We start from the raw sequence: 26,324 nt of genomic DNA, 5'->3' as shown, positions 1-26,324 counted from the left end.
AAAGAAAAATAACAACTTAAATAAATTTTTTTTGTGTGATTCATACGTTTGATTTCCAGCAAGACATGAAACAGCTGCCTCCCATATGGGAAAGGAGGTGGGTTAGACCATGATGTATATCGGGAGTAGTAACGGCTGCAGAATCAGTTGAGCTACGCGTGTTAAGCTCCAGAGATGGCGTTTGCGGCTGGTTAATTGGAATTTCTGGAGAGAGGGAATGAGAGAAAGAAAGCAAAGATTCAAGGGTTAAGGTAATGAAAGTAAACGTTTCGAACTAGCCCTTCCTCTTTATCACACGTGTCCATAAGTGTAGATCACGTGATACAAACTTTTACCCCAAATTTCTCCAACGATGAATTGTAAACGAATATTTCCCAAATGAGCATTGGATTCGTCTCAGTGATACGAATAAAATGTAAATTATTTGATTCGATCAAACCTAAAATATTTGTTAGTTTGAACCTTACCAGCCGCGACGCCATCTCTGGAGCAGAACGAGTGTAGCTCAATTTCTTCCGTGAGAAGAGTACTTCCATTTCTACTCCTGGTAAACTTGATGGTGGTAACGAAGGGAAAAAATATTTAAAACATCAGCGCCATCTGACGTCTGGAAGAAGCCGTCTGTTTCCCGGTTTTATTTACTAAACATTTGTATCCTGTCACTGACAGTAGCAGCATAAACTAGATAAATGGTGCCCAATTGTTGTTTCTGGGATTACCAAAAGGGTTGGAGAATGAACACATTACGTTTCTCTCAGTCGTAAAGAAGCACAAAGTTTCCGTTTCCCCAATTAATTCAGATGCCTTTGTGGCGCAATTGGCTAGCGCGTTCGGCTGTTAACCGGAAGGCTGGTGGTTCTGATCCCACCCAGGGGCGTAGCATAGGAGTTTTTACATATTCTTTTTTATCCTTAGAGACTCCTTATGATAGGTTAAGAATCATCTGTATCTTTCCGTATACATCGTTGCCTAGTCATCAGTGGTGTACAACCATGATAACTCTACAGTTAAACAGATTATGGTTATCTTTATTAGTTATGCTACTTTGCACTCCTTTCATTGATGATGAGTAAACTTGGGACGCGTAAAATAACAAATTAAAGGAATTTTGAATCGTCAAAACAACAAAACTACTCTAAAAACAACATGTGTACTTCATTTTCGGGAGTCTTCTGGTGGTAATCAGCCTAGTTAAAAGCCTTGTGCGGGACCATATGGAAAATTCACCCGACTCCCCACTTGGCGTGCCCTTTGGTTACTACTCAGACACGCAGATTGCAGTGAAATTGATAAACTTCAAAAACCGACTGTTCTCACCCAGGATCGAACTGAGGACCTTCAGCGTGTGAGGCCGACGTGATAACCGCTACACTATGAGAACACGAATTTTACAATAGGATCCTTTTTTATAAAAGGGGTTTTACAACCGGATCTAAGTTAACAATATAAATAACCACATCAGAAATGTATGCAAAGGATGTCTTGTTCCCACCCAGGATCGAACTGAGGACCTTCAGCGTGTTAGGCCGACGTGATAACCACTACACTATGGGAACTGAATTATACGCATTGATTGAAACCAAGTTTCGATTAAGACCACATGGAATTGAACGCCCAACGTGGGGCTCGAACCCCGACCCTGGAGATTAAGAGTCTCATGCTCTACCGACTGAGCTAGCCAGGCACATGTTAATGGTTAACGCAAACAGAAACGATCCCAACAATCCATTGAGTATTTCTTCTGTCAAAGGAATGGTGGAGTCATAAAGAAAAATAACAACTTAAATAAATTTTTTTTGTGTGTGATTCATACGTTTGATTTCCAGCAAGACATGGAAACAGCTGCCTCCACATATGGAAAGGAGGTGGGTTAGACCATGATGTATATCAGGAGTAGTAACGGCTGCAGAATCAGTTGAGCTTACGCGTGTTAAGCTCCAGAGATGGCGTTTGCGGCTGGTTAATTGGAATTTCTGAAGAGAGGGAATGAGAGAAAGAAAGCAAAGATTCAAGGGTTAAGGTAAGTGAAAGTAAACGTTTCCGAACTAGCCAATCCTTTCCTCTTTATCATCACGTGTCCATAAGGTAGATCACGTGATACAAACTTTTACCCCTAAATTTCTCCAACGATGAATTGTAAACGAATATTTCCCAAATGAGCATTGGATTCGTCTCAGTGATACGAATAAAATGTAAATTATTTGATTCGATAAAACCTAAAATATTTGTTAGTTTGGAACTTACCAGCCGCGACGCCATCTCTGGAGCAGAACGAGTGTAGCCAATTTCTTCCGTGAGAAGAGTACTTCCATTTTTACTCCTGGTAAACTTGATGGTGGTAACAGAAGGAAAAATATTTAAAAACATCAGCGCCATCTGACGTCTGGAAGAAGCCGTCTGTTTCCGGTTTTATTTACTAAACATTTGTATCCTGTCACTGACAGTAGCAGCATAAACTAGATAAATGGTGCCCAATTGTTGTTTCTGGGATTACCAAAAGGTGTGGAGAATGAACACATTACGTTTCTCTCAGTCGTAAAGAAGCAAACAAAGTTTCCGTTCCCCCCAATTAATTCAGATGCCTTTGTGTAGCGCAATTGGCTAGCGCGTTCGGCTGTTAACCGGAAGGCTGGTGGTTCGATCCCACCCAGGGGCGTAGCATAGGAGTTTACCATATTCTTTTTTTCCTTAGAGACTCCTTATGATAGGTTAAGAATCATCTGTATCTTTTCCGTATACATCGTTGCCTAGTCATCAGTGGTGTACAACCATGATAACTCTACAGTTAAACAGATTATGGTTATCTTTATTAGTTATGCTACTTTGCACTCCTTTCATTGATGATGAGTAAACTTGGGACGCGTAAAATAGCAAATTAAAGGAATTTTGAATCGTCAAAACAACAAAACTACTCTAAAAACAACATGTGCTACATCATTTTCGGGAGTCTTCTGGTGGTAATCAGCTAGTTAAAAGCCTTGTGCGGGACCATATGGAAAATTCACCCGACTCCCCACTTGCTGCGTGCCTTTTTGGTTACTACTCAGACACGCAGATTGCAGTGAAATTGATAAACTTCAAAAACCCGACTGTTCTCACCCAGGATCGAACTGAGGACCTTGCAGCGTGAGGCCGACGTGATAACCGCTACACTATGAGAACACGAATTTTACAATAGGATCCTTTTTATAAAAGGGTTTTACAACCGAATCTAAGGTTAACAATATAAATAACCACATCAGAAATGTATGCAAAGGATGTCTTGTTCCCACCCAGGATCGAACTGAGGACCTTCAGCGTGTTTAGGCCGACGTAATAACCACTACACTATGGGAACTGAATTACACGCATTGATTGAAACCAAGTTTCCGATTAAGACCACATGGAATTGAACGCCCAACGTGGGGCTCGAACCCACGACCCTGAGATTAAGAGTCTCATGCTCTACCGACTGAGCTAGCCAGGCACATGTTAATGGTTAACGCAAACAGAAACGATCCCAACAATCCATTGAGTATTTCTTCTGTCAAAGGAATGGTGGAGTCCTAAAGAAAAATAACAACTTAAATAAATTTTTTTGTTGTGTGTGATTCATACGTTTGATTTCCAGCAAGACATGAAACAGCTGCCTCCACATATGGAAAGGAGGTGGGTTAGACCATGATGTATATCGGGAGTAGTAACGGCTGCAGAATCAGTTGAGCTACGCGTGTTAAGCTCCAGAGATGGCGTTTGCGGCTGGTTAGATTGGAATTTCTGAAGAGAGGGAATGAGAGAAAGAAAGCAAAGATTCAAGGGTTAAGGTAATGAAAGTAAACGTTTCCGAACTAGCCCTTCCTCTTTATCACACGTGTCCATAAGGTAGATCACGTGATACAAACTTTTACCCTAAATTTCTCCAACGATGAATTGTAAACGAATATTTCCCAAATGAGCATTGGATTCGTCTCAGTGATACGAATAAAATGTAAATTATTTGATTCGATAAAACCTAAAATATTTGTTAGTTTGGAACTTACCAGCCGCGACGCCATCTCTGGAGCAGAACGAGTGTGAGCTCAATTTCTTCCGTGAGAAGAGTACTTCCATTTCTACTCCTGGTAAACTTGATGGTGGTAACGAAGGGAAAAAATATTTAAAAACATCAGCGCCATCTGACGTCTGGAAGAAGCCGTCTGTTTCCGGTTTTATTTACTAAACATTTGTATCCTGTCACTGACAGTAGCATCAATAAACTAGATAAATGGTGCCCAATTGTTGTTTCTGGGATTACCAAAGGGTTGGAGAATGAACACATTACGTTTCTCTCAGTCGTAAAAGAAGCACAAAGTTTCCGTTTCCCCCAATTAATTCAGATGCCTTTGTGGCGCAATTGGCTAGCGCGTTCGGCTGTTAACCGGAAGGCTGGTGGTTCGATCCCACCCAGGGGCGTAGCATAGGAGTTTTTACATATTCTTTTTTATCCTTAGAGACTCCTTATGATAGGTTAAGAATCATCTGTATCTTTTCCGTATACATCGTTGCCTAGTCATCAGTGGTGTACAACCATGATAACTCTACAGTTAAACAGATTATGGTTATCTTTATTAGTTATGCTACTTTGCACTCCTTTCATTGATGATGAGTAAACTTGGGACGCGTAAAATAGCAAATTAAAGGAATTTTGAATCGTCAAAACAACAAAACTACTCTAAAAACAACATGTGTACTTCATTTTCGGGAGTCTTCTGGTGGTAATCAGCTAGTTAAAAGCCTTGTGCGGGACCATATGGAAAATTCACCCGACTCCCCACTTGGCGTGCCCTTTGGTTACTACTCAGACACGCAGATTGCAGTGAAATTGATAAACTTCAAAAACCGACTGTTCTCACCCAGGATCGAACTGAGGACCTTCAGCGTGTGAGGCCGACGTGATAACCGCTACACTATGAGAACACGAATTTTACAATAGGATCCTTTTTATAAAAGGGTTTTACAACCGAATCTAAGTTAACAATATAAATAACCACATCAGAAATGTATGCAAAGGATGTCTTGTTCCCACCCAGGATCGAACTGAGGACCTTCAGCGTGTTAGGCCGACGTGATAACCACTACACTATGGGAACTGAATTACACGCATTGATTGAAACCAAGTTTCGATTAAGACCACATGGAATTGAACGCCCAACGTGGGGCTCGAACCCACGACCCTGAGATTAAGAGTCTCATGCTCTACCGACTGAGCTAGCCAGGCACATGTTAATGGTTAACGCAAACAGAAACGATCCCAACAATCCATTGAGTATTTCTTCTGTCAAAGGAATGGTGGAGTCCTAAAGAAAAATAACAACTTAAATAAATTTTTTTTGTGTGTGATTCATACGTTTGATTTCCAGCAAGACATGAAACAGCTGCCTCCACATATGGAAAGGAGGTGGGTTAGACCATGATGTATATCGGGAGTAGTAACGGCTGCAGAATCAGTTGAGCTACGCGTGTTAAGCTCCAGAGATGGCGTTTGCGGCTGGTTAATTGGAATTTCTGAAGAGAGGGAATGAGAGAAAGAAAGCAAAGATTCAAGGGTTAAGGTAATGAAAGTAAACGTTTCCGAACTAGCCCTTCCTCTTTATCACACGTGTCCATAAGGTAGATCACGTGATACAAACTTTTACCCTAAATTTCTCCAACGATGAATTGTAAACGAATATTTCCCAAATGAGCATTGGATTCGTCTCAGTGATACGAATAAAATGTAAATTATTTGATTCGATAAAACCTAAAATATTTGTTAGTTTGGAACTTACCAGCCGCGACGCCATCTCTGGAGCAGAACGAGTGTAGCTCAATTTCTTCCGTGAGAAGAGTACTTCCATTTCTACTCCTGGTAAACTTGATGGTGGTAACGAAGGGAAAAAATATTTAAAAACATCAGCGCCATCTGACGTCTGGAAGAAGCCGTCTGTTTCCGGTTTTATTTACTAAACATTTGTATCCTGTCACTGACAGTAGCAGCATAAACTAGATAAATGGTGCCCAATTGTTGTTTCTGGGATTACCAAAAGGGTTGGAGAATGAACACATTACGTTTCTCTCAGTCGTAAAGAAGCACAAAGTTTCCGTTTCCCCCAATTAATTCAGATGCCTTTGTGGCGCAATTGGCTAGCGCGTTCGGCTGTTAACCGGAAGGCTGGTGGTTCGATCCCACCCAGGGGCGTAGCATAGGAGTTTTTACATATTCTTTTTTATCCTTAGAGACTCCTTATGATAGGTTAAGAATCATCTGTATCTTTTCCGTATACATCGTTGCCTAGTCATCAGTGGTGTACAACCATGATAACTCTACAGTTAAACAGATTATGGTTATCTTTATTAGTTATGCTACTTTGCACTCCTTTCATTGATGATGAGTAAACTTGGGACGCGTAAAATAGCAAATTAAAGGAATTTTGAATCGTCAAAACAACAAAACTACTCTAAAAACAACATGTGTACTTCATTTTCGGGAGTCTTCTGGTGGTAATCAGCTAGTTAAAAGCCTTGTGCGGGACCATATGGAAAATTCACCCGACTCCCCACTTGGCGTGCCCTTTGGTTACTACTCAGACACGCAGATTGCAGTGAAATTGATAAACTTCAAAAACCGACTGTTCTCACCCAGGATCGAACTGAGGACCTTCAGCGTGTGAGGCCGACGTGATAACCGCTACACTATGAGAACACGAATTTTACAATAGGATCCTTTTTATAAAAAAGGGTTTTACAACCGAATCTAAGTTAACAATATAAATAACCACATCAGAAATGTATGCAAAGGATGTCTTGTTCCCACCCAGGATCGAACTGAGGACCTTCAGCGTGTTAGGCCGACGTGATAACCACTACACTATGGGAACTGAATTACACGCATTGATTGAAACCAAGTTTCGATTAAGACCACATGGAATTGAACGCCCAACGTGGGGCTCGAACCCACGACCCTGAGATTAAGAGTCTCATGCTCTACCGACTGAGCTAGCCAGGCACATGTTAATGGTTAACGCAAACAGAAACGATCCCAACAATCCATTGAGTATTTCTTCTGTCAAAGGAATGGTGGAGTCCTAAAGAAAAATAACAACTTAAATAAATTTTTTTTGTGTGTGATTCATACGTTTGATTTCCAGCAAGACATGAAACAGCTGCCTCCACATATGGAAAGGAGGTGGGTTAGACCATGATGTATATCGGGAGTAGTAACGGCTGCAGAATCAGTTGAGCTACGCGTGTTAAGCTCCAGAGATGGCGTTTGCGGCTGGTTAATTGGAATTTCTGAAGAGAGGGAATGAGAGAAAGAAAGCAAAGATTCAAGGGTTAAGGTAATGAAAGTAAACGTTTCCGAACTAGCCCTTCCTCTTTATCACACGTGTCCATAAGGTAGATCACGTGATACAAACTTTACCCTAAATTTCTCCAACGATGAATTGTAAACGAATATTTCCCAAATGAGCATTGGATTCGTCTCAGTGATACGAATAAAATGTAAATTATTTGATTCGATAAAACCTAAAATATTTGTTAGTTTGGAACTTACCAGCCGCGACGCCATCTCTGGAGCAGAACGAGTGTAGCTCAATTTCTTCCGTGAGAAGAGTACTTCCATTTCTACTCCTGGTAAACTTGATGGTGGTAACGAAGGAAAAAAATATTTAAAAACATCAGCGCCATCTGACGTCTGGAAGAAGCCGTCTGTTTCCGGTTTTATTTACTAAACATTTGTATCCTGTCACTGACAGTAGCAGCATAAACTAGATAAATGGTGCCCAATTGTTGTTTCTGGGATTACCAAAAGGGTTGGAGAATGAACACATTACGTTTCTCTCAGTCGTAAAGAAGCACAAAGTTTCCGTTTCCCCAATTAATTCAGATGCCTTTGTGGCGCAATTGGCTAGCGCGTTCGGCTGTTAACCGGAAGGCTGGTGGTTCGATCCCACCCAGGGGCGTAGCATAGGAGTTTTTACATATTCTTTTTTATCCTTAGAGACTCCTTATGATAGGTTAAGAATCATCTGTATCTTTTCCGTATACATCGTTGCCTAGTCATCAGTGGTGTACAACCATGATAACTCTACAGTTAAACAGATTATGGTTATCTTTATTAGTTATGCTACTTTGCACTCCTTTCATTGATGATGAGTAAACTTGGGACGCGTAAAATAGCAAATTAAAGGAATTTTGAATCGTCAAAACAACAAAACTACTCTAAAAACAACATGTGTACTTCATTTTCGGGAGTCTTCTGGTGGTAATCAGCTAGTTAAAAGCCTTGTGCGGGACCATATGGAAAATTCACCCGACTCCCCACTTGGCGTGCCCTTTGGTTACTACTCAGACACGCAGATTGCAGTGAAATTGATAAACTTCAAAAACCGACTGTTCTCACCCAGGATCGAACTGAGGACCTTCAGCGTGTGAGGCCGACGTGATAACCGCTACACTATGAGAACACGAATTTTACAATAGGATCCTTTTTATAAAAGGGTTTTACAACCGAATCTAAGTTAACAATATAAATAACCACATCAGAAATGTATGCAAAGGATGTCTTGTTCCCACCCAGGATCGAACTGAGGACCTTCAGCGTGTTAGGCCGACGTGATAACCACTACACTATGGGAACTGAATTACACGCATTGATTGAAACCAAGTTTCGATTAAGACCACATGGAATTGAACGCCCAACGTGGGGCTCGAACCCACGACCCTGAGATTAAGAGTCTCATGCTCTACCGACTGAGCTAGCCAGGCACATGTTAATGGTTAACGCAAACAGAAACGATCCCAACAATCCATTGAGTATTTCTTCTGTCAAAGGAATGGTGGAGTCCTAAAGAAAAATAACAACTTAAATAAATTTTTTTTGTGTGTGATTCATACGTTTGATTTCCAGCAAGACATGAAACAGCTGCCTCCACATATGGAAAGGAGGTGGGTTAGACCATGATGTATATCGGGAGTAGTAACGGCTGCAGAATCAGTTGAGCTACGCGTGTTAAGCTCCAGAGATGGCGTTTGCGGCTGGTTAATTGGAATTTCTGAAGAGAGGGAATGAGAGAAAGAAAGCAAAGATTCAAGGGTTAAGGTAATGAAAGTAAACGTTTCCGAACTAGCCCTTCCTCTTTATCACACGTGTCCATAAGGTAGATCACGTGATACAAACTTTTACCCTAAATTTCTCCAACGATGAATTGTAAACGAATATTTCCCAAATGAGCATTGGATTCGTCTCAGTGATACGAATAAAATGTAAATTATTTGATTCGATAAAACCTAAAATATTTGTTAGTTTGGAACTTACCAGCCGCGACGCCATCTCTGGAGCAGAACGAGTGTAGCTCAATTTCTTCCGTGAGAAGAGTACTTCCATTTCTACTCCTGGTAAACTTGATGGTGGTAACGAAGGGAAAAAAATATTTAAAAACATCAGCGCCATCTGACGTCTGGAAGAAGCCGTCTGTTTCCGGTTTTATTTACTAAACATTTGTATCCTGTCACTGACAGTAGCAGCATAAACTAGATAAATGGTGCCCAATTGTTGTTTCTGGGATTACCAAAAGGGTTGGAGAATGAACACATTACGTTTCTCTCAGTCGTAAAGAAGCACAAAGTTTCCGTTTCCCCCAATTAATTCAGATGCCTTTGTGGCGCAATTGGCTAGCGCGTTCGGCTGTTAACCGGAAGGCTGGTGGTTCGATCCCACCCAGGGGCGTAGCATAGGAGTTTTTACATATTCTTTTTTATCCTTAGAGACTCCTTATGATAGGTTAAGAATCATCTGTATCTTTTCCGTATACATCGTTGCCTAGTCATCAGTGGTGTACAACCATGATAACTCTACAGTTAAACAGATTATGGTTATCTTTATTAGTTATGCTACTTTGCACTCCTTTCATTGATGATGAGTAAACTTGGGACGCGTAAAATAGCAAATTAAAGGAATTTTGAATCGTCAAAACAACAAAACTACTCTAAAAACAACATGTGTACTTCATTTTCGGGAGTCTTCTGGTGGTAATCAGCTAGTTAAAAGCCTTGTGCGGGACCATATGGAAAATTCACCCGACTCCCCACTTGGCGTGCCCTTTGGTTACTACTCAGACACGCAGATTGCAGTGAAATTGATAAACTTCAAAAACCGACTGTTCTCACCCAGGATCGAACTGAGGACCTTCAGCGTGTGAGGCCGACGTGATAACCGCTACACTATGAGAACACGAATTTTACAATAGGATCCTTTTTATAAAAGGGTTTTACAACCGAATCTAAGTTAACAATATAAATAACCACATCAGAAATGTATGCAAAGGATGTCTTGTTCCCACCCAGGATCGAACTGAGGACCTTCAGCGTGTTAGGCCGACGTGATAACCACTACACTATGGGAACTGAATTACACGCATTGATTGAAACCAAGTTTCGATTAAGACCACATGGAATTGAACGCCCAACGTGGGGCTCGAACCCACGACCCTGAGATTAAGAGTCTCATGCTCTACCGACTGAGCTAGCCAGGCACATGTTAATGGTTAACGCAAACAGAAACGATCCCAACAATCCATTGAGTATTTCTTCTGTCAAAGGAATGGTGGAGTCCTAAAGAAAAATAACAACTTAAATAAATTTTTTTTGTGTGTGATTCATACGTTTGATTTCCAGCAAGACATGAAACAGCTGCCTCCACATATGGAAAGGAGGTGGGTTAGACCATGATGTATATCGGGAGTAGTAACGGCTGCAGAATCAGTTGAGCTACGCGTGTTAAGCTCCAGAGATGGCGTTTGCGGCTGGTTAATTGGAATTTCTGAAGAGAGGGAATGAGAGAAAGAAAGCAAAGATTCAAGGGTTAAGGTAATGAAAGTAAACGTTTCCGAACTAGCCCTTCCTCTTTATCACACGTGTCCATAAGGTAGATCACGTGATACAAACTTTTACCCTAAATTTCTCCAACGATGAATTGTAAACGAATATTTCCCAAATGAGCATTGGATTCGTCTCAGTGATACGAATAAAATGTAAATTATTTGATTCGATCAAACCTAAAATATTTGTTAGTTTGGAACTTACCAGCCGCGACGCCATCTCTGGAGCAGAACGAGTGTAGCTCAATTTCTTCCGTGAGAAGAGTACTTCCATTTCTACTCCTGGTAAACTTGATGGTGGTAACGAAGGGAAAAAATATTTAAAAACATCAGCGCCATCTGACGTCTGGAAGAAGCCGTCTGTTTCCGGTTTTATTTACTAAACATTTGTATCCTGTCACTGACAGTAGCAGCATAAACTAGATAAATGGTGCCCAATTGTTGTTTCTGGGATTACCAAAAGGGTTGGAGAATGAACACATTACGTTTCTCTCAGTCGTAAAGAAGCACAAAGTTTCCGTTTCCCCCAATTAATTCAGATGCCTTTGTGGCGCAATTGGCTAGCGCGTTCGGCTGTTAACCGGAAGGCTGGTGGTTCGATCCCACCCAGGGGCGTAGCATAGGAGTTTTTACATATTCTTTTTATCCTTAGAGACTCCTTATGATAGGTTAAGAATCATCTGTATCTTTTCCGTATACATCGTTGCCTAGTCATCAGTGGTGTACAACCATGATAACTCTACAGTTAAACAGATTATGGTTATCTTTATTAGTTATGCTACTTTGCACTCCTTTCATTGATGATGAGTAAACTTGGGACGCGTAAAATAGCAAATTAAAGGAATTTTGAATCGTCAAAACAACAAAACTACTCTAAAAACAACATGTGTACTTCATTTTCGGGAGTCTTCTGGTGGTAATCAGCTAGTTAAAAGCCTTGTGCGGGACCATATGGAAAATTCACCCGACTCCCCACTTGGCGTGCCCTTTGGTTACTACTCAGACACGCAGATTGCAGTGAAATTGATAAACTTCAAAAACCGACTGTTCTCACCCAGGATCGAACTGAGGACCTTCAGCGTGTGAGGCCGACGTGATAACCGCTACACTATGAGAACACGAATTTTACAATAGGATCCTTTTTATAAAAGGGTTTTACAACCGAATCTAAGTTAACAATATAAATAACCACATCAGAAATGTATGCAAAGGATGTCTTGTTCCCACCCAGGATCGAACTGAGGACCTTCAGCGTGTTAGGCCGACGTGATAACCACTACACTATGGGAACTGAATTACACGCATTGATTGAAACCAAGTTTCGATTAAGACCACATGGAATTGAACGCCCAACGTGGGGCTCGAACCCACGACCCTGAGATTAAGAGTCTCATGCTCTACCGACTGAGCTAGCCAGGCACATGTTAATGGTTAACGCAAACAGAAACGATCCCAACAATCCATTGAGTATTTCTTCTGTCAAAGGAATGGTGGAGTCCTAAAGAAAAATAACAACTTAAATAAATTTTTTTTGTGTGTGATTCATACGTTTGATTTCCAGCAAGACATGAAACAGCTGCCTCCACATATGGAAAGGAGGTGGGTTAGACCATGATGTATATCGGGAGTAGTAACGGCTGCAGAATCAGTTGAGCTACGCGTGTTAAGCTCCAGAGATGGCGTTTGCGGCTGGTTAATTGGAATTTCTGAAGAGAGGGAATGAGAGAAAGAAAGCAAAGATTCAAGGGTTAAGGTAATGAAAGTAAACGTTTCCGAACTAGCCCTTCCTCTTTATCACACGTGTCCATAAGGTAGATCACGTGATACAAACTTTTACCCTAAATTTCTCCAACGATGAATTGTAAACGAATATTTCCCAAATGAGCATTGGATTCGTCTCAGTGATACGAATAAAATGTAAATTATTTGATTCGATAAAACCTAAAATATTTGTTAGTTTGGAACTTACCAGCCGCGACGCCATCTCTGGAGCAGAACGAGTGTAGCTCAATTTCTTCCGTGAGAAGAGTACTTCCATTTCTACTCCTGGTAAACTTGATGGTGGTAACGAAGGGAAAAATATTTAAAAACATCAGCGCCATCTGACGTCTGGAAGAAGCCGTCTGTTTCCGGTTTTATTTACTAAACATTTGTATCCTGTCACTGACAGTAGCAGCATAAACTAGATAAATGGTGCCCAATTGTTGTTTCTGGGATTACCAAAAGGGTTGGAGAATGAACACATTACGTTTCTCTCAGTCGTAAAGAAGCACAAAGTTTCCGTTTCCCCCAATTAATTCAGATGCCTTTGTGGCGCAATTGGCTAGCGCGTTCGGCTGTTAACCGGAAGGCTGGTGGTTCGATCCCACCCAGGGGCGTAGCATAGGAGTTTTTACATATTCTTTTTTATCCTTAGAGACTCCTTATGATAGGTTAAGAATCATCTGTATCTTTTCCGTATACATCGTTGCCTAGTCATCAGTGGTGTACAACCATGATAACTCTACAGTTAAACAGATTATGGTTATCTTTATTAGTTATGCTACTTTGCACTCCTTTCATTGATGATGAGTAAACTTGGGACGCGTAAAATAGCAAATTAAAGGAATTTTGAATCGTCAAAACAACAAAACTACTCTAAAAACAACATGTGTACTTCATTTTCGGGAGTCTTCTGGTGGTAATCAGCTAGTTAAAAGCCTTGTGCGGGACCATATGGAAAATTCACCCGACTCCCCACTTGGCGTGCCCTTTGGTTACTACTCAGACACGCAGATTGCAGTGAAATTGATAAACTTCAAAAACCGACTGTTCTCACCCAGGATCGAACTGAGGACCTTCAGCGTGTGAGGCCGACGTGATAACCGCTACACTATGAGAACACGAATTTTACAATAGGATCCTTTTTATAAAAGGGTTTTACAACCGAATCTAAGTTAACAATATAAATAACCACATCAGAAATGTATGCAAAGGATGTCTTGTTCCCACCCAGGATCGAACTGAGGACCTTCAGCGTGTTAGGCCGACGTGATAACCACTACACTATGGGAACTGAATTACACGCATTGATTGAAACCAAGTTTCGATTAAGACCACATGGAATTGAACGCCCAACGTGGGGCTCGAACCCACGACCCTGAGATTAAGAGTCTCATGCTCTACCGACTGAGCTAGCCAGGCACATGTTAATGGTTAACGCAAACAGAAACGATCCCAACAATCCATTGAGTATTTCTTCTGTCAAAGGAATGGTGGAGTCCTAAAGAAAAATAACAACTTAAATAAATTTTTTTTGTGTGTGATTCATACGTTTGATTTCCAGCAAGACATGAAACAGCTGCCTCCACATATGGAAAGGAGGTGGGTTAGACCATGATGTATATCGGGAGTAGTAACGGCTGCAGAATCAGTTGAGCTACGCGTGTTAAGCTCCAGAGATGGCGTTTGCGGCTGGTTAATTGGAATTTCTGAAGAGAGGGAATGAGAGAAAGAAAGCAAAGATTCAAGGGTTAAGGTAATGAAAGTAAACGTTTCCGAACTAGCCCTTCCTCTTTATCACACGTGTCCATAAGGTAGATCACGTGATACAAACTTTTACCCTAAATTTCTCCAACGATGAATTGTAAACGAATATTTCCCAAATGAGCATTGGATTCGTCTCAGTGATACGAATAAAATGTAAATTATTTGATTCGATAAAACCTAAAATATTTGTTAGTTTGGAACTTACCAGCCGCGACGCCATCTCTGGAGCAGAACGAGTGTAGCTCAATTTCTTCCGTGAGAAGAGTACTTCCATTTCTACTCCTGGTAAACTTGATGGTGGTAACGAAGGGAAAAAATATTTAAAAACATCAGCGCCATCTGACGTCTGGAAGAAGCCGTCTGTTTCCGGTTTTATTTACTAAACATTTGTATCCTGTCACTGACAGTAGCAGCATAAACTAGATAAATGGTGCCCAATTGTTGTTTCTGGGATTACCAAAAGGGTTGGAGAATGAACACATTACGTTTCTCTCAGTCGTAAAGAAGCACAAAGTTTCCGTTTCCCCCAATTAATTCAGATGCCTTTGTGGCGCAATTGGCTAGCGCGTTCGGCTGTTAACCGGAAGGCTGGTGGTTCGATCCCACCCAGGGGCGTAGCATAGGAGTTTTTACATATTCTTTTTTATCCTTAGAGACTCCTTATGATAGGTTAAGAATCATCTGTATCTTTTCCGTATACATCGTTGCCTAGTCATCAGTGGTGTACAACCATGATAACTCTACAGTTAAACAGATTATGGTTATCTTTATTAGTTATGCTACTTTGCACTCCTTTCATTGATGATGAGTAAACTTGGGACGCGTAAAATAGCAAATTAAAGGAATTTTGAATCGTCAAAACAACAAAACTACTCTAAAAACAACATGTGTACTTCATTTTCGGGAGTCTTCTGGTGGTAATCAGCTAGTTAAAAGCCTTGTGCGGGACCATATGGAAAATTCACCCGACTCCCCACTTGGCGTGCCCTTTGGTTACTACTCAGACACGCAGATTGCAGTGAAATTGATAAACTTCAAAACCGACTGTTCTCACCCAGGATCGAACTGAGGACCTTCAGCGTGTGAGGCCGACGTGATAACCGCTACACTATGAGAACACGAATTTTACAATAGGATCCTTTTATAAAAAGGGTTTTACAACCGAATCTAAGTTAACAATATAAATAACCACATCAGAAATGTATGCAAAGGATGTCTTGTTCCCACCCAGGATCGAACTGAGGACCTTCAGCGTGTTAGGCCGACGTGATAACCACTACACTATGGGAACTGAATTACACGCATTGATTGAAACCAAGTTTCGATTAAGACCACATGGAATTGAACGCCCAACGTGGGGCTCGAACCCACGACCCTGAGATTAAGAGTCTCATGCTCTACCGACTGAGCTAGCCAGGCACATGTTAATGGTTAACGCAAACAGAAACGATCCCAACAATCCATTGAGTATTTCTTCTGTCAAAGGAATGGTGGAGTCCTAAAGAAAAATAACAACTTAAATAAATTTTTTTTGTGTGTGATTCATACGTTTGATTTCCAGCAAGACATGAAACAGCTGCCTCCACATATGGAAAGGAGGTGGGTTAGACCATGATGTATATCGGGAGTAGTAACGGCTGCAGAATCAGTTGAGCTACGCGTGTTAAGCTCCAGAGATGGCGTTTGCGGCTGGTTAATTGGAATTTCTGAAGAGAGGGAATGAGAGAAAGAAAGCAAAGATTCAAGGGTTAAGGTAATGAAAGTAAACGTTTCCGAACTAGCCCTTCCTCTTTATCACACGTGTCCATAAGGTAGATCACGTGATACAAACTTTTACCCTAAATTTCTCCAACGATGAATTGTAAACGAATATTTCCCAAATGAGCATTGGATTCGTCTCAGTGATACGAATAAAATGTAAATTATTTGATTCGATAAAACCTAAAATATTTGTTAGTTTGGAACTTACCAGCCGCGACGCCATCTCTGGAGCAGAACGAGTGTAGCTCAATTTCTTCCGTGAGAAGAGTACTTCCATTTCTACTCCTGGTAAACTTGATGGTGGTAACGAAGGGAAAAAATATTTAAAAACATCAGCGCCATCTGACGTCTGGAAGAAGCCGTCTGTTTCCGGTTTTATTTACTAAACATTTGTATCCTGTCACTGACAGTAGCAGCATAAACTAGATAAATGGTGCCCAATTGTTGTTTCTGGGATTACCAAAAGGGTTGGAGAATGAACACATTACGTTTCTCTCAGTCGTAAAGAAGCACAAAGTTTCCGTTTCCCCCAATTAATTCAGATGCCTTTGTGGCGCAATTGGCTAGCGCGTTCGGCTGTTAACCGGAAGGCTGGTGGTTCGATCCCACCCAGGGGCGTAGCATAGGAGTTTTTACATATTCTTTTTTATCCTTAGAGACTCCTTATGATAGGTTAAGAATCATCTGTATCTTTTCCGTATACATCGTTGCCTAGTCATCAGTGGTGTACAACCATGATAACTCTACAGTTAAACAGATTATGGTTATCTTTATTAGTTATGCTACTTTGCACTCCTTTCATTGATGATGAGTAAACTTGGGACGCGTAAAATAGCAAATTAAAGGAATTTTGAATCGTCAAAACAACAAAACTACTCTAAAAACAACATGTGTACTTCATTTTCGGGAGTCTTCTGGTGGTAATCAGCTAGTTAAAAGCCTTGTGCGGGACCATATGGAAAATTCACCCGACTCCCCCTTGGCGTGCCCTTTGGTTACTACTCAGACACGCAGATTGCAGTGAAATTGATAAACTTCAAAAACCGACTGTTCTCACCCAGGATCGAACTGAGGACCTTCAGCGTGTGAGGCCGACGTGATAACCGCTACACTATGAGAACACGAATTTTACAATAGGATCCTTTTTATAAAAGGGTTTTCAACAACCGAATCTAAGTTAACAATATAAATAACCACATCAGAAATGTATGCAAAGGATGTCTTGTTCCCACCCAGGATCGAACTGAGGACCTTCAGCGTGTTAGGCCGACGTGATAACCACTACACTATGGGAACTGAATTACACGCATTGATTGAAACCAAGTTTCGATTAAGACCACATGGAATTGAACGCCCAACGTGGGGCTCGAACCCACGACCCTGAGATTAAGAGTCTCATGCTCTACCGACTGAGCTAGCCAGGCACATGTTAATGGTTAACGCAAACAGAAACGATCCCAACAATCCATTGAGTATTTCTTCTGTCAAAGGAATGGTGGAGTCCTAAAGAAAAATAACAACTTAAATAAATTTTTTTTGTGTGTGATTCATACGTTTGATTTCCAGCAAGACATGAAACAGCTGCCTCCACATATGGAAAGGAGGTGGGTTAGACCATGATGTATATCGGGAGTAGTAACGGCTGCAGAATCAGTTGAGCTACGCGTGTTAAGCTCCAGAGATGGCGTTTGCGGCTGGTTAATTGGAATTTCTGAAGAGAGGGAATGAGAGAAAGAAAGCAAAGATTCAAGGGTTAAGGTAATGAAAGTAAACGTTTCCGAACTAGCCCTTCCTCTTTATCACACGTGTCCATAAGGTAGATCACGTGATACAAACTTTTACCCTAAATTTCTCCAACGATGAATTGTAAACGAATATTTCCCAAATGAGCATTGGATTCGTCTCAGTGATACGAATAAAATGTAAATTATTTGATTCGATAAAACCTAAAATATTTGTTAGTTTGGAACTTACCAGCCGCGACGCCATCTCTGGAGCAGAACGAGTGTAGCTCAATTTCTTCCGTGAGAAGAGTACTTCCATTTCTACTCCTGGTAAACTTGATGGTGGTAACGAAGGGAAAAAATATTTAAAAACATCAGCGCCATCTGACGTCTGGAAGAAGCCGTCTGTTTCCGGTTTTATTTACTAAACATTTGTATCCTGTCACTGACAGTAGCAGCATAAACTAGATAAATGGTGCCCAATTGTTGTTTCTGGGATTACCAAAAGGGTTGGAGAATGAACACATTACGTTTCTCTCAGTCGTAAAGAAGCACAAAGTTTCCGTTTCCCCCAATTAATTCAGATGCCTTTGTGGCGCAATTGGCTAGCGCGTTCGGCTGTTAACCGGAAGGCTGGTGGTTCGATCCCACCCAGGGGCGTAGCATAGGAGTTTTTACATATTCTTTTTTATCCTTAGAGACTCCTTATGATAGGTTAAGAATCATCTGTATCTTTTCCGTATACATCGTTGCCTAGTCATCAGTGGTGTACAACCATGATAACTCTACAGTTAAACAGATTATGGTTATCTTTATTAGTTATGCTACTTTGCACTCCTTTCATTGATGATGAGTAAACTTGGGACGCGTAAAATAGCAAATTAAAGGAATTTTGAATCGTCAAAACAACAAAACTACTCTAAAAACAACATGTGTACTTCATTTTCGGGAGTCTTCTGGTGGTAATCAGCTAGTTAAAAGCCTTGTGCGGGACCATATGGAAAATTCACCCGACTCCCCACTTGGCGTGCCCTTTGGTTACTACTCAGACACGCAGATTGCAGTGAAATTGATAAACTTCAAAAACCGACTGTTCTCACCCAGGATCGAACTGAGGACCTTCAGCGTGTGAGGCCGACGTGATAACCGCTACACTATGAGAACACGAATTTTACAATAGGATCCTTTTTATAAAAGGGTTTTACAACCGAATCTAAGTTAACAATATAAATAACCACATCAGAAATGTATGCAAAGGATGTCTTGTTCCCACCCAGGATCGAACTGAGGACCTTCAGCGTGTTAGGCCGACGTGATAACCACTACACTATGGGAACTGAATTACACGCATTGATTGAAACCAAGTTTCGATTAAGACCACATGGAATTGAACGCCCAACGTGGGGCTCGAACCCACGACCCTGAGATTAAGAGTCTCATGCTCTACCGACTGAGCTAGCCAGGCACATGTTAATGGTTAACGCAAACAGAAACGATCCCAACAATCCATTGAGTATTTCTTCTGTCAAAGGAATGGTGGAGTCCTAAAGAAAAATAACAACTTAAATAAATTTTTTTTGTGTGTGATTCATACGTTTGATTTCCAGCAAGACATGAAACAGCTGCCTCCACATATGGAAAGGAGGTGGGTTAGACCATGATGTATATCGGGAGTAGTAACGGCTGCAGAATCAGTTGAGCTACGCGTGTTAAGCTCCAGAGATGGCGTTTGCGGCTGGTTAATTGGAATTTCTGAAGAGAGGGAATGAGAGAAAGAAAGCAAAGATTCAAGGGTTAAGGTAATGAAAGTAAACGTTTCCGAACTAGCCCTTCCTCTTTATCACACGTGTCCATAAGGTAGATCACGTGATACAAACTTTTACCCTAAATTTCTCCAACGATGAATTGTAAACGAATATTTCCCAAATGAGCATTGGATTCGTCTCAGTGATACGAATAAAATGTAAATTATTTGATTCGATAAAACCTAAAATATTTGTTAGTTTGGAACTTACCAGCCGCGACGCCATCTCTGGAGCAGAACGAGTGTAGCTCAATTTCTTCCGTGAGAAGAGTACTTCCATTTCTACTCCTGGTAAACTTGATGGTGGTAACGAAGGGAAAAAATATTTAAAAACATCAGCGCCATCTGACGTCTGGAAGAAGCCGTCTGTTTCCGGTTTTATTTACTAAACATTTGTATCCTGTCACTGACAGTAGCAGCATAAACTAGATAAATGGTGCCCAATTGTTGTTTCTGGGATTACCAAAAGGGTTGGAGAATGAACACATTACGTTTCTCTCAGTCGTAAAGAAGCACAAAGTTTCCGTTTCCCCCAATTAATTCAGATGCCTTTGTGGCGCAATTGGCTAGCGCGTTCGGCTGTTAACCGGAAGGCTGGTGGTTCGATCCCACCCAGGGGCGTAGCATAGGAGTTTTTACATATTCTTTTTTATCCTTAGAGACTCCTTATGATAGGTTAAGAATCATCTGTATCTTTTCCGTATACATCGTTGCCTAGTCATCAGTGGTGTACAACCATGATAACTCTACAGTTAAACAGATTATGGTTATCTTTATTAGTTATGCTACTTTGCACTCCTTTCATTGATGATGAGTAAACTTGGGACGCGTAAAATAGCAAATTAAAGGAATTTTGAATCGTCAAAACAACAAAACTACTCTAAAAACAACATGTGTACTTCATTTTCGGGAGTCTTCTGGTGGTAATCAGCTAGTTAAAAGCCTTGTGCGGGACCATATGGAAAATTCACCCGACTCCCCACTTGGCGTGCCCTTTGGTTACTACTCAGACACGCAGATTGCAGTGAAATTGATAAACTTCAAAAACCGACTGTTCTCACCCAGGATCGAACTGAGGACCTTCAGCGTGTGAGGCCGACGTGATAACCGCTACACTATGAGAACACGAATTTTACAATAGGATCCTTTTTATAAAAGGGTTTTACAACCGAATCTAAGTTAACAATATAAATAACCACATCAGAAATGTATGCAAAGGATGTCTTGTTCCCACCCAGGATCGAACTGAGGACCTTCAGCGTGTTAGGCCGACGTGATAACCACTACACTATGGGAACTGAATTACACGCATTGATTGAAACCAAGTTTCGATTAAGACCACATGGAATTGAACGCCCAACGTGGGGCTCGAACCCACGACCCTGAGATTAAGAGTCTCATGCTCTACCGACTGAGCTAGCCAGGCACATGTTAATGGTTAACGCAAACAGAAACGATCCCAACAATCCATTGAGTATTTCTTCTGTCAAAGGAATGGTGGAGTCCTAAAGAAAAATAACAACTTAAATAAATTTTTTTTTGTGTGTGATTCATACGTTTGATTTCCAGCAAGACATGAAACAGCTGCCTCCACATATGGAAAGGAGGTGGGTTAGACCATGATGTATATCGGGAGTAGTAACGGCTGCAGAATCAGTTGAGCTACGCGTGTTAAGCTCCAGAGATGGCGTTTGCGGCTGGTTAATTGGAATTTCTGAAGAGAGGGAATGAGAGAAAGAAAGCAAAGATTCAAGGGTTAAGGTAATGAAAGTAAACGTTTCCGAACTAGCCCTTCCTCTTTATCACACGTGTCCATAAGGTAGATCACGTGATACAAACTTTTACCCTAAATTTCTCCAACGATGAATTGTAAACGAATATTTCCCAAATGAGCATTGGATTCGTCTCAGTGATACGAATAAAATGTAAATTATTTGATTCGATAAAACCTAAAATATTTGTTAGTTTGGAACTTACCAGCCGCGACGCCATCTCTGGAGCAGAACGAGTGTAGCTCAATTTCTTCCGTGAGAAGAGTACTTCCATTTCTACTCCTGGTAAACTTGATGGTGGTAACGAAGGGAAAAAATATTTAAAAACATCAGCGCCATCTGACGTCTGGAAGAAGCCGTCTGTTTCCGGTTTTATTTACTAAACATTTGTATCCTGTCACTGACAGTAGCAGCATAAACTAGATAAATGGTGCCCAATTGTTGTTTCTGGGATTACCAAAAGGGTTGGAGAATGAACACATTACGTTTCTCTCAGTCGTAAAGAAGCACAAAGTTTCCGTTTCCCCCAATTAATTCAGATGCCTTTGTGGCGCAATTGGCTAGCGCGTTCGGCTGTTAACCGGAAGGCTGGTGGTTCGATCCCACCCAGGGGCGTAGCATAGGAGTTTTTACATATTCTTTTTTATCCTTAGAGACTCCTTATGATAGGTTAAGAATCATCTGTATCTTTTCCGTATACATCGTTGCCTAGTCATCAGTGGTGTACAACCATGATAACTCTACAGTTAAACAGATTATGGTTATCTTTATTAGTTATGCTACTTTGCACTCCTTTCATTGATGATGAGTAAACTTGGGACGCGTAAAATAGCAAATTAAAGGAATTTTGAATCGTCAAAACAACAAAACTACTCTAAAAACAACATGTGTACTTCATTTTCGGGAGTCTTCTGGTGGTAATCAGCTAGTTAAAAGCCTTGTGCGGGACCATATGGAAAATTCACCCGACTCCCCACTTGGCGTGCCCTTTGGTTACTACTCAGACACGCAGATTGCAGTGAAATTGATAAACTTCAAAAACCGACTGTTCTCACCCAGGATCGAACTGAGGACCTTCAGCGCGTGAGGCCGACGTGATAACCGCTACACTATGAGAACACGAATTTTACAATAGGATCCTTTTTATAAAAGGGGTTTTACAACCGAATCTAAGTTAACAATATAAATAACCACATCAGAAATGTATGCAAAGGATGTCTTGTTCCCACCCAGGATCGAACTGAGGACCTTCAGCGTGTTAGGCCGACGTGATAACTAACCACTACACTATGGGAACTGAATTACACGCATTGATTGAAACCAAGTTTCGATTAAGACCACATGGAATTGAACGCCCAACGTGGGGCTCGAACCCACGACCCTGAGATTAAGAGTCTCATGCTCTACCGACTGAGCTAGCCAGGCACATGTTAATGGTTAACGCAAACAGAAACGATCCCAACAATCCATTGAGTATTTCTTCTGTCAAAGGAATGGTGGAGTCCTAAAGAAAAATAACAACTTAAATAAATTTTTTTTTGTGTGTGATTCATACGTTTGATTTCCAGCAAGACATGAAACAGCTGCCTCCACATATGGAAAGGAGGTGGGTTAGACCATGATGTATATCGGGAGTAGTAACGGCTGCAGAATCAGTTGAGCTACGCGTGTTAAGCTCCAGAGATGGCGTTTGCGGCTGGTTAATTGGAATTTCTGAAGAGAGGGAATGAGAGAAAGAAAGCAAAGATTCAAGGGTTAAGGTAATGAAAGTAAACGTTTCCGAACTAGCCCTTCCTCTTTATCACACGTGTCCATAAGGTAGATCACGTGATACAAACTTTTACCCTAAATTTCTCCAACGATGAATTGTAAACGAATATTTCCCAAATGAGCATTGGATTCGTCTCAGTGATACGAATAAAATGTAAATTATTTGATTCGATAAAACCTAAAATATTTGTTAGTTTGGAACTTACCAGCCGCGACGCCATCTCTGGAGCAGAACGAGTGTAGCTCAATTTCTTCCGTGAGAAGAGTACTTCCATTTCTACTCCTGGTAAACTTGATGGTGGTAACGAAGGGAAAAAATATTTAAAAACATCAGCGCCATCTGACGTCTGGAAGAAGCCGTCTGTTTCCGGTTTTATTTACTAAACATTTGTATCCTGTCACTGACAGTAGCAGCATAAACTAGATAAATGGTGCCCAATTGTTGTTTCTGGGATTACCAAAAGGGTTGGAGAATGAACACATTACGTTTCTCTCAGTCGTAAAGAAGCACAAAGTTTCCGTTTCCCCCAATTAATTCAGATGCCTTTGTGGCGCAATTGGCTAGCGCGTTCGGCTGTTAACCGGAAGGCTGGTGGTTCGATCCCACCCAGGGGCGTAGCATAGGAGTTTTTACATATTCTTTTTTATCCTTAGAGACTCCTTATGATAGGTTAAGAATCATCTGTATCTTTTCCGTATACATCGTTGCCTAGTCATCAGTGGTGTACAACCATGATAACTCTACAGTTAAACAGATTATGGTTATCTTTATTAGTTATGCTACTTTGCACTCCTTTCATTGATGATGAGTAAACTTGGGACGCGTAAAATAGCAAATTAAAGGAATTTTGAATCGTCAAAACAACAAAACTACTCTAAAAACAACATGTGTACTTCATTTTCGGGAGTCTTCTGGTGGTAATCAGCTAGTTAAAAGCCTTGTGCGGGACCATATGGAAAATTCACCCGACTCCCCACTTGGCGTGCCCTTTGGTTACTACTCAGACACGCAGATTGCAGTGAAATTGATAAACTTCAAAAACCGACTGTTCTCACCCAGGATCGAACTGAGGACCTTCAGCGTGTGAGGCCGACGTGATAACCGCTACACTATGAGAACACGAATTTTACAATAGGATCCTTTTTATAAAAGGGTTTTACAACCGAATCTAAGTTAACAATATAAATAACCACATCAGAACTGTATGCAAAGGATGTCTTGTTCCCACCCAGGATCGAACTGAGGACCTTCAGCGTGTTAGGCCGACGTGATAACCACTACACTATGGGAACTGAATTACACGCATTGATTGAAACCAAGTTTCGATTAAGACCACATGGAATTGAACGCCCAACGTGGGGCTCGAACCCACGACCCTGAGATTAAGAGTCTCATGCTCTACCGACTGAGCTAGCCAGGCACATGTTAATGGTTAACGCAAACAGAAACGATCCCAACAATCCATTGAGTATTTCTTCTGTCAAAGGAATGGTGGAGTCCTAAAGAAAAATAACAACTTAAATAAATTTTTTTTGTGTGTGATTCATACGTTTGATTTCCAGCAAGACATGAAACAGCTGCCTCCACATATGGAAAGGAGGTGGGTTAGACCATGATGTATATCGGGAGTAGTAACGGCTGCAGAATCAGTTGAGCTACGCGTGTTAAGCTCCAGAGATGGCGTTTGCGGCTGGTTAATTGGAATTTCTGAAGAGAGGGAATGAGAGAAAGAAAGCAAAGATTCAAGGGTTAAGGTAATGAAAGTAAACGTTTCCGAACTAGCCCTTCCTCTTTATCACACGTGTCCATAAGGTAGATCACGTGATACAAACTTTTACCCTAAATTTCTCCAACGATGAATTGTAAACGAATATTTCCCAAATGAGCATTGGATTCGTCTCAGTGATACGAATAAAATGTAAATTATTTGATTCGATAAAACCTAAAATATTTGTTAGTTTGGAACTTACCAGCCGCGACGCCATCTCTGGAGCAGAACGAGTGTAGCTCAATTTCTTCCGTGAGAAGAGTACTTCCATTTCTACTCCTGGTAAACTTGATGGTGGTAACGAAGGGAAAAAATATTTAAAAACATCAGCGCCATCTGACGTCTGGAAGAAGCCGTCTGTTTCCGGTTTTATTTACTAAACATTTGTATCCTGTCACTGACAGTAGCAGCATAAACTAGATAAATGGTGCCCAATTGTTGTTTCTGGGATTACCAAAAGGGTTGGAGAATGAACACATTACGTTTCTCTCAGTCGTAAAGAAGCACAAAGTTTCCGTTTCCCCCAATTAATTCATTAGATGCCTTTGTGGCGCAATTGGCTAGCGCGTTCGGCTGTTAACCGGAAGGCTGGTGGTTCGATCCCACCCAGGGGCGTAGCATAGGAGTTTTTACATATTCTTTTTATCCTTAGAGACTCCTTATGATAGGTTAAGAATCATCTGTATCTTTTCCGTATACATCGTTGCCTAGTCATCAGTGGTGTACAACCATGATAACTCTACAGTTAAACAGATTATGGTTATCTTTATTAGTTATGCTACTTTGCACTCCTTTCATTGATGATGAGTAAACTTGGGACGCGTAAAATAGCAAATTAAAGGAATTTTGAATCGTCAAAACAACAAAACTACTCTAAAAACAACATGTGTACTTCATTTTCGGGAGTCTTCTGGTGGTAATCAGCTAGTTAAAAGCCTTGTGCGGGACCATATGGAAAATTCACCCGACTCCCCACTTGGCGTGCCCTTTGGTTACTACTCAGACACGCAGATTGCAGTGAAATTGATAAACTTCAAAAACCGACTGTTCTCACCCAGGATCGAACTGAGGACCTTCAGCGTGTGAGGCCGACGTGATAACCGCTACACTATGAGAACACGAATTTTACAATAGGATCCTTTTTATAAAAGGGGTTTTACAACCGAATCTAAGTTAACAATATAAATAACCACATCAGAAATGTATGCAAAGGATGTCTTGTTCCCACCCAGGATCGAACTGAGGACCTTCAGCGTGTTAGGCCGACGTGATAACCACTACACTATGGGAACTGAATTACACGCATTGATTGAAACCAA

At 41.0% G+C, this 26,324-nt stretch overlaps 14 non-coding genes across 14 annotated transcripts; all 14 read right to left on the bottom strand.

Annotated features, from left to right (window-relative positions):
• Positions 1-1,308: 1,308 nt before the first annotated feature.
• On the bottom strand, positions 1,309-1,381 carry Trnav-cac. The gene has a single exon. It is a non-coding gene; the product is annotated as a tRNA-Val (tRNA).
• A 3,481-nt stretch (positions 1,382-4,862) lies between these two features.
• Trnav-cac lies at positions 4,863-4,935 on the bottom strand. The gene has a single exon. It is a non-coding gene; the product is annotated as a tRNA-Val (tRNA).
• Positions 4,936-6,627: 1,692 nt separating this feature from the next.
• On the bottom strand, positions 6,628-6,700 carry Trnav-cac. Its single transcript has one exon. It is a non-coding gene; the product is annotated as a tRNA-Val (tRNA).
• A 1,692-nt stretch (positions 6,701-8,392) lies between these two features.
• Positions 8,393-8,465, bottom strand: Trnav-cac. The gene has a single exon. It is a non-coding gene; the product is annotated as a tRNA-Val (tRNA).
• A 1,693-nt stretch (positions 8,466-10,158) lies between these two features.
• Trnav-cac lies at positions 10,159-10,231 on the bottom strand. Its single transcript has one exon. It is a non-coding gene; the product is annotated as a tRNA-Val (tRNA).
• Positions 10,232-11,922: 1,691 nt separating this feature from the next.
• Positions 11,923-11,995, bottom strand: Trnav-cac. The gene has a single exon. It is a non-coding gene; the product is annotated as a tRNA-Val (tRNA).
• A 1,691-nt stretch (positions 11,996-13,686) lies between these two features.
• Trnav-cac lies at positions 13,687-13,759 on the bottom strand. The gene has a single exon. It is a non-coding gene; the product is annotated as a tRNA-Val (tRNA).
• A 1,691-nt stretch (positions 13,760-15,450) lies between these two features.
• Trnav-cac lies at positions 15,451-15,523 on the bottom strand. Its single transcript has one exon. It is a non-coding gene; the product is annotated as a tRNA-Val (tRNA).
• Positions 15,524-17,214: 1,691 nt separating this feature from the next.
• Trnav-cac lies at positions 17,215-17,287 on the bottom strand. The gene has a single exon. It is a non-coding gene; the product is annotated as a tRNA-Val (tRNA).
• A 1,694-nt stretch (positions 17,288-18,981) lies between these two features.
• On the bottom strand, positions 18,982-19,054 carry Trnav-cac. The gene has a single exon. It is a non-coding gene; the product is annotated as a tRNA-Val (tRNA).
• Positions 19,055-20,746: 1,692 nt separating this feature from the next.
• On the bottom strand, positions 20,747-20,819 carry Trnav-cac. The gene has a single exon. It is a non-coding gene; the product is annotated as a tRNA-Val (tRNA).
• Positions 20,820-22,512: 1,693 nt separating this feature from the next.
• Positions 22,513-22,585, bottom strand: Trnav-cac. Its single transcript has one exon. It is a non-coding gene; the product is annotated as a tRNA-Val (tRNA).
• Positions 22,586-24,283: 1,698 nt separating this feature from the next.
• Positions 24,284-24,356, bottom strand: Trnav-cac. Its single transcript has one exon. It is a non-coding gene; the product is annotated as a tRNA-Val (tRNA).
• A 1,694-nt stretch (positions 24,357-26,050) lies between these two features.
• Positions 26,051-26,123, bottom strand: Trnav-cac. Its single transcript has one exon. It is a non-coding gene; the product is annotated as a tRNA-Val (tRNA).
• Between the last annotated feature and the right edge of the window lie 201 nt (positions 26,124-26,324).

Source organism: Daphnia magna, linkage group LG1 (genome assembly GCF_020631705.1).
Source record: "Daphnia magna isolate NIES linkage group LG1, ASM2063170v1.1, whole genome shotgun sequence".
NCBI lineage: Eukaryota > Metazoa > Arthropoda > Branchiopoda > Diplostraca > Daphniidae > Daphnia > Daphnia magna.
This window is presented reverse-complemented; position numbering and strand designations above follow the sequence as displayed.